Genomic DNA, 6,382 nt, shown 5'->3' on the forward strand with positions numbered 1-6,382 from the left:
ACAAGCTTGTTTGCTTTGCGGCCCCTTAAATACAAGATAATCATTCGAACTACGTCAGAGCGTCAGAGCGCTCACGAATCTTTCTACAGCGTTGTTGGCAGCGCGTCCAGAGCGATTTTTGACGCTCTTGACGGCGGCGGTGTGAACGCACAGTTAGAAATGCGCGGCTGAGTGGCGCGCGCGCCTGACTGCTGGTGGTAGCGCTAGTGGTGAGTCACGTGAACGGTACAACACAGGAGAGGGGGAGGAGAGCAGTGTCGAGCACGAGCAGCACTCTTGAGAGCTTGCTCTGCTCTGTGACAGCAGCAGCATTTTGACAAACACGCCACGGCCAGGTCGCAAAACGAGAGAAACTGAAAACTTAAGTATCGATATTTTCACGTTAGTATCGATCAATACCGATACCAACGTTGGTATCGATATTATCGATATTAGTATCGATCTGCCCACCTCTAGCTGCCGCATGTGAAGGACCCCAAGCCAAAACTTTTGGGAGATTCAACAACAGTCCTGGGAGATAAAGGTAGTCAGAGAATTTCACTCTGTAAATGAGGTGGAGTAGGTGGCAGTTCTCACAAACACTGCAGCGTGATTGAGGGCAACGTTACTCCGCCCCGCTCACAGACAGCACAGGTGCTCGGAGAGAGACAGCTGTCCTGGAGCAGCCAGAACGGTGTATGACATTTGTTCGGAAGCATGGTTTGATGCAGACAATAGCCAGGTTTCCATCCAACTCATTTGCATTTAGGGATGTCAATATTTGATCATTTCCATGATCGATCGCCGTTTAAATTATCAATGAATAAGCTTAATGCTGCAAAATGCGTCTGCAGCGGTATTATTATTATGTGCAAAAGCCACTCGGGAAAAAAAAGCTTTCTCACCCGAATTAAAGGGGTTTTAGTCTGAATAAAAGCTAGTAGCAGGACTGTAAAATGAATATGTGATTATGATCATTTCATAAAATGAAGGGAGCGCGCTGTACATTTGAGATCATTTTACTTTGTTTTCCGTCAAGGAGACCGCTGAATGCGCCTCTTTAAATGGTTTCGTGGTGCTCGTTGTTGTATTTTAAAACGCAATTGCAATGTTTTCAAATGACACTATATAGTATTAAAAATAAAATTATCCCAACGTAACTGTGGCGTTTGTGGCTGTGCTGCGAAGTCAGTGAACCGCTTTTTTCACATTAAACATTTTATGTGAGTATTAATGACCAGTACTTTATTTGATCCTGTTCTGCAAAATGTTCGATTTTGAATTTTTGCATTCCGGTAGGCCTATTGTTTTAAAAAAATCCGGCATTTACAGTGCATTAGATCGTGACAGTGCATGCATGCGTGCGTGCAGACGAGCACGAGCGCGCGCGGGTTTGGCTAGATGTATTTGGAGCTTATTGCTCACGTCTCGTTCTGCACATATCCAAATGTTTCCATATTCGCAATGTATCTGAATGTTAAACTATAATATTCTTTTATTTTTTAATGTAAACTAGACGGAAAAGATCATCCTCTTCACATGAGCAAAAACGTCCTTGGCATAACAGCAGAGTGGACCGGTATACTACGGTCTGTTTAAACTGACCAGTGTAACCTTTTATATGTTTGGTTGACTGTACTTAATCTTAATAATGAACAGACTGCGATGTAAGTTTGAAGTTAGAATGCACTTTAGATGTTCTGTGTCATTTACCAAACACAAATGTTGCTGGTTGCTAGTGTGTTTGCAGCACTACTATTATTTATTTTTTATACATTTTATTTTTTATATTTTTCAGTTTAATTGATTTTTATTTATACAATTTTATTTCTTTTATTTAAATGTATATTTAAGTTTACATTTATGTTCCAACAAACTTGAAAAATTCTGCTTGATAAATGCTATAAAACTTTTATGTAAATGATTGACTTTTTTATATATATATATATATATATATATATATTACCTGTTTTATATATTTAATGCTTGGTCAGTTTATTGATTTGTTTGATTAACTTCAGATAATTTTTTTTTTTTCATTTGTAATACCGTGCAGTGGCACAAAATTAAGATTCGAGAGATGGTTCAAGTCAGTGCTCAATAAATGATGAAAAGTTTAGAAATGTTGTGCATCCACTTATTATTAGTGTGACATTTTAGCATGCAAATGAGGGGGAAAACTTCAAGATATCGTCCCTAAAAATCGGCAGCACATATCGGCCATCGGCTGACCCTGACCTCTGAACATCGGCATCGGCATCGGCTATAGAAAAACCCATATCGGTCGATCTCTAGTTTGACTCCTAACCCTAAGGTTGTGGGTTCGAGTCACGGGCCGGCAATACCACGACTGAGGTGCCCTTGAGCAAGGCACCGAACCCCCAGCTGCTCCCTGGGGCCGCAGCATAAATGGCTGCCCACTGCTCCGGGTGTGTGTTCACTGCTGTGTGTGTGCACTTTGGATGGGTTAAATGCAGAGCACGAATTCTAAATATGGGTCACCATACTTGGCTGTATGTCACGTCACTTTAACTAAATATGGTAAAATGTTACACATTACTATTTGTATTATTATAAAATCAATTCATTAAAAACGTTCATGGATGTATTTATATACAATTGTGTATATACTATAAAATTAAAATTAATTTCTTTTAAATGTAAAGCATATTTTTTTAATAAGGCAACAGCATATGATATAGATATGATAGGACAAAACAAATACAGTGCAGCACGAAGCATTTACAATGCGCAGCCGCTGTGCAGAATGATGAGCTTGAAGCAACACAGTGTCACAGCCGACACCTTGTTGCTTCAAGCGCATCATTCTGCACACTGGATGCGCACATTCTAAGCAGATTGATGTGTAGTTTATTATATATGTGCAACAGTTATTGAGCCTTTCTTTTAAACAGTGTTTTAAATTTCAGTTACTGTGCATGTTAAAAACAATTTATAGTTTTTTTCTACGCCCGTGTTTTGTTCTCACAGACACCCGGTAGCAAGTAACAAAACAACATTAAACTCCGGCAATAAGTTAAAGTCCTTTTTTCAAATTCATAGATATGTATTTACAAATCAAGTATAATAATGGGAACACAGAACGATCTTGGAGAGAGCTTTACCGAGCTGACTGTGCAACCGAAAGTGACCAGGGTTTAAAGGCTGAAAGGCTGACTGACAGACACAGCAGGTAAATGAGTTTGTGTGAACTTTAATGTAAGGACTTAAACATTCATATGTAGCTCACATTAAGCTAGCGGTTCTCAATTCCAGTCCTCGCGCCCCCCAACTCTGCATATTTTGCACGTCTCTCTTTAACATACCTGATTTGGATAATTAGCTCATTAGAAGTGAGCTCTGTTGAACTGTGTTCCCATTGACATGTTCCCTACTCCTTGAGCAGGGGAAATCTGTTGAAGTTTACCTCACTTCAGAACATTCATTCACAGATTTGCGCTGTGCAACGTCTTCACACACGGACAAGTGTGACATCAAACCTCTGTAAATAAATACAATTAAAATTCATGTCTCTCACACTTCCATGCACTTTGAATGGAACATATACGTTCGCTTCGAACTGGAATCATGGCGGAATATCCTGTGATGTCCACTTCGCAGGGCACTTATGTTTGAATAGAACAAACGTCTGAAGCGATAAGAGAAACGTACAAAATGTGCAGAGCAGGAGGGCGCAAGGACTGGACTTGAGAACCACTGCATTAAGCTTTTGTATGGCTTCAGAAGTAACACAGAATAATTTGCACAATCAAAAAAAAAAAACTGATTTGGATCGGCCCTCTCTGACCGATACCTGATCCAAGAAAAATGGCAGTATCAGAGCCGATACCCGATTTGAATATCGAATTGGTGCATCCCTAATATATACTCGGTACATATCAACCGATCTGTAAAAACAGGTAATAGAAAACCTCATATTAAAAACAATTCTGTCATTACAACTCTTGGAGTGATTTGCATGGTAATATACATGACAATGTCAATGTATTTGGTCTTGGTGGAATAGATGGGCTACGCTGTTGCTGTGGCAGAGCAAGTACCGAGACTTATGTCAATGATGTCACTGTCACTGTCATTGTTGGGAGACATTGCTCAGCTAACCTAGCATTTCTCATGGTTAAGTGTAGACCTTTTTATCTGCAGCGGAAGTTCACTTCCCACCATTATAACTGCAGTCTATATTCCACCGGATGCTAATGCCAAGCTTGCTTTGAACGAACTTCATGCGGCCATTAGTAAACAACAGACTGCTCACCCAGAGGCTGCTTTTATTGTCATGGGTGATTTTAATCACTCCAAATTAAAGACAGTGCTCCCCAAATTCCATCAACATGTTTCCTGCCACACTAGAGGAGACAAAACTTTGGATCATGTTTACCCTAATCAGAAGCCATGGATGAACAAGGAGGTGCGACTCCTGCTGAAAGCCTGCAACACTGCCTTCAGGTCAGATGACGCTCAGGCCTACAGCAAATCCAGGGCTAACCTAAGGAGGGGCATCAAAAAGGCCAGGTACTGCTACAAGCTGAAGGTAGAGGAACACTTTAGCAACTCTGTCCCCCGACGCATGTGGCAGGGCATCCAGGTCATCAGTGACTACAAGTCAAGCAACTCTACTACAACGGTCACAGACGTCTCCTTCCTTAAAGAGCTAAATTACTTTTATGCTCGCTTCAACAGCGACAGCAAGGAGACCGCCACCAAGATCACACACTCAGCAGACAACCAACCCCTCAGACTCACCTCCACAGATGTCCACACTGCATTGAGCCGGATCGGATCAACGCATGCAAGGCTGCTGGCCCGGATGGCATTCCTTGACGTGTGCTTAGTGCATGTGCAGAGCAGCTTGCAGGGGTCTTCACAGACATTTTCAACCTGTCCCTCACCCAAGCAACTGTGCCAACATGATTTAAGTCCACATCCAGTGTGCCAGTGCCGAAACACTCCTCCCCAATGTGCCTGAATGACTACCGCCCCATAGCACTCACACCTATTGTCATGAAGTGCTTCGAGTGACTGGTCCTAGCACACCTCAAAGACTGCCTCCCACCCACATTGGACCCACACCAATTTGCCTACCATAGAAATAGGAGCACAGAGGATGCAGTATGCACAGTGCCGCACTCTGTACTCACACACTTGGACAATAACAACACACATATGTACGGATGTTGTTTGTTGACTTCAGCTCAGCATTTAACACTGTCATTCCCTCCAAGCTGACCACAAAACTTGGAGACCTGGACATTAACACCTTCCTCTGCAACTGGATTATGGACTTTCTGACTAACAGACCTCAGCATGTTAGGTCAGGCCACACCTGCTCCACCGCCATCACACTTAACACCGGCGTACCACAGGGCTCTGTGTTGAGGCCATTCCTCTACTCCCTCTACACTCACAACTGCAAGCCTGTGCATGGATCCAACTCCATCATTAAGTTTACAGATGACACCACAGTGATTGGCCTCATCAGGGACAATGATGACACTGCCTACATGGAGGAGGTACAGCACCTGGCCACATGGTGCACTGACAACAACCTGGCTCCTTAACACCAGCAAGATAAAGGAGCTCATTGTGGACTTCTGGAAGAAGAAAGGAAGCACGCATGACCCCATCTACATTAACGGGATGGTTGTTGAACGTGTCTCCAGCTTCAAGCTCCTGGGAACCACCATCTCGGAGGACCTGTCCTGGACTACAAACACCTCCAGCCTTGTCAAGATGGCTCACCATCGCCTCTTCTTCCTCCGGACACTGAAGAAGAACCAGCTGTCTTCAGCCATCCTGGTGAACTTTTACCGGTGTGCGATCGAGAGCATCCTGACCAGTTGTATCACAGTGTGGTATGGGAACTGCTCAGCTGCTGACCGCAAGGCACTGCAGAGGCTGTTGAAAACCGCCCAACGCATCACAGGGACACCGCTTCCTGCTATTGAGGACATCCATAGAAAACGCTGTCTACGTCAAACTCGCAGCATTCTTAAGGACTCACCCTGACCATAGACTGTTTAAAGGGATAGTTCACCCAAAAATCAAAATTATGTCATTAATGACTCACCCTCATGTCGTTCCAAACCCGTGAGACCTCCGTTCATCTTCGGAACACAGTATAAGATATTTTAGATTTAGTCCGAGAGCTTTCTGTCCCTCCATTGAGAATGTATGTACGGTATACTGTCCACGTCCAGAAAGGTAATAAAAACATCTTCAAAGTAGTCCATGTGACATCAGAGGGTCCGTTAGAATTTTTTGGAAGCATCGAAAATACATTTTGGTCCAAAAATATAAAAAACTACGACTTTATTCAGCATTGACTTCTCTCCCGGGTGTAAGTATGAGCGCGTTCACAGCACATCCGGTTCGCGAACGAATC

Source organism: Cyprinus carpio, chromosome A25 (genome assembly GCF_018340385.1).
Source record: "Cyprinus carpio isolate SPL01 chromosome A25, ASM1834038v1, whole genome shotgun sequence".
Lineage (NCBI taxonomy): Eukaryota > Metazoa > Chordata > Actinopteri > Cypriniformes > Cyprinidae > Cyprinus > Cyprinus carpio.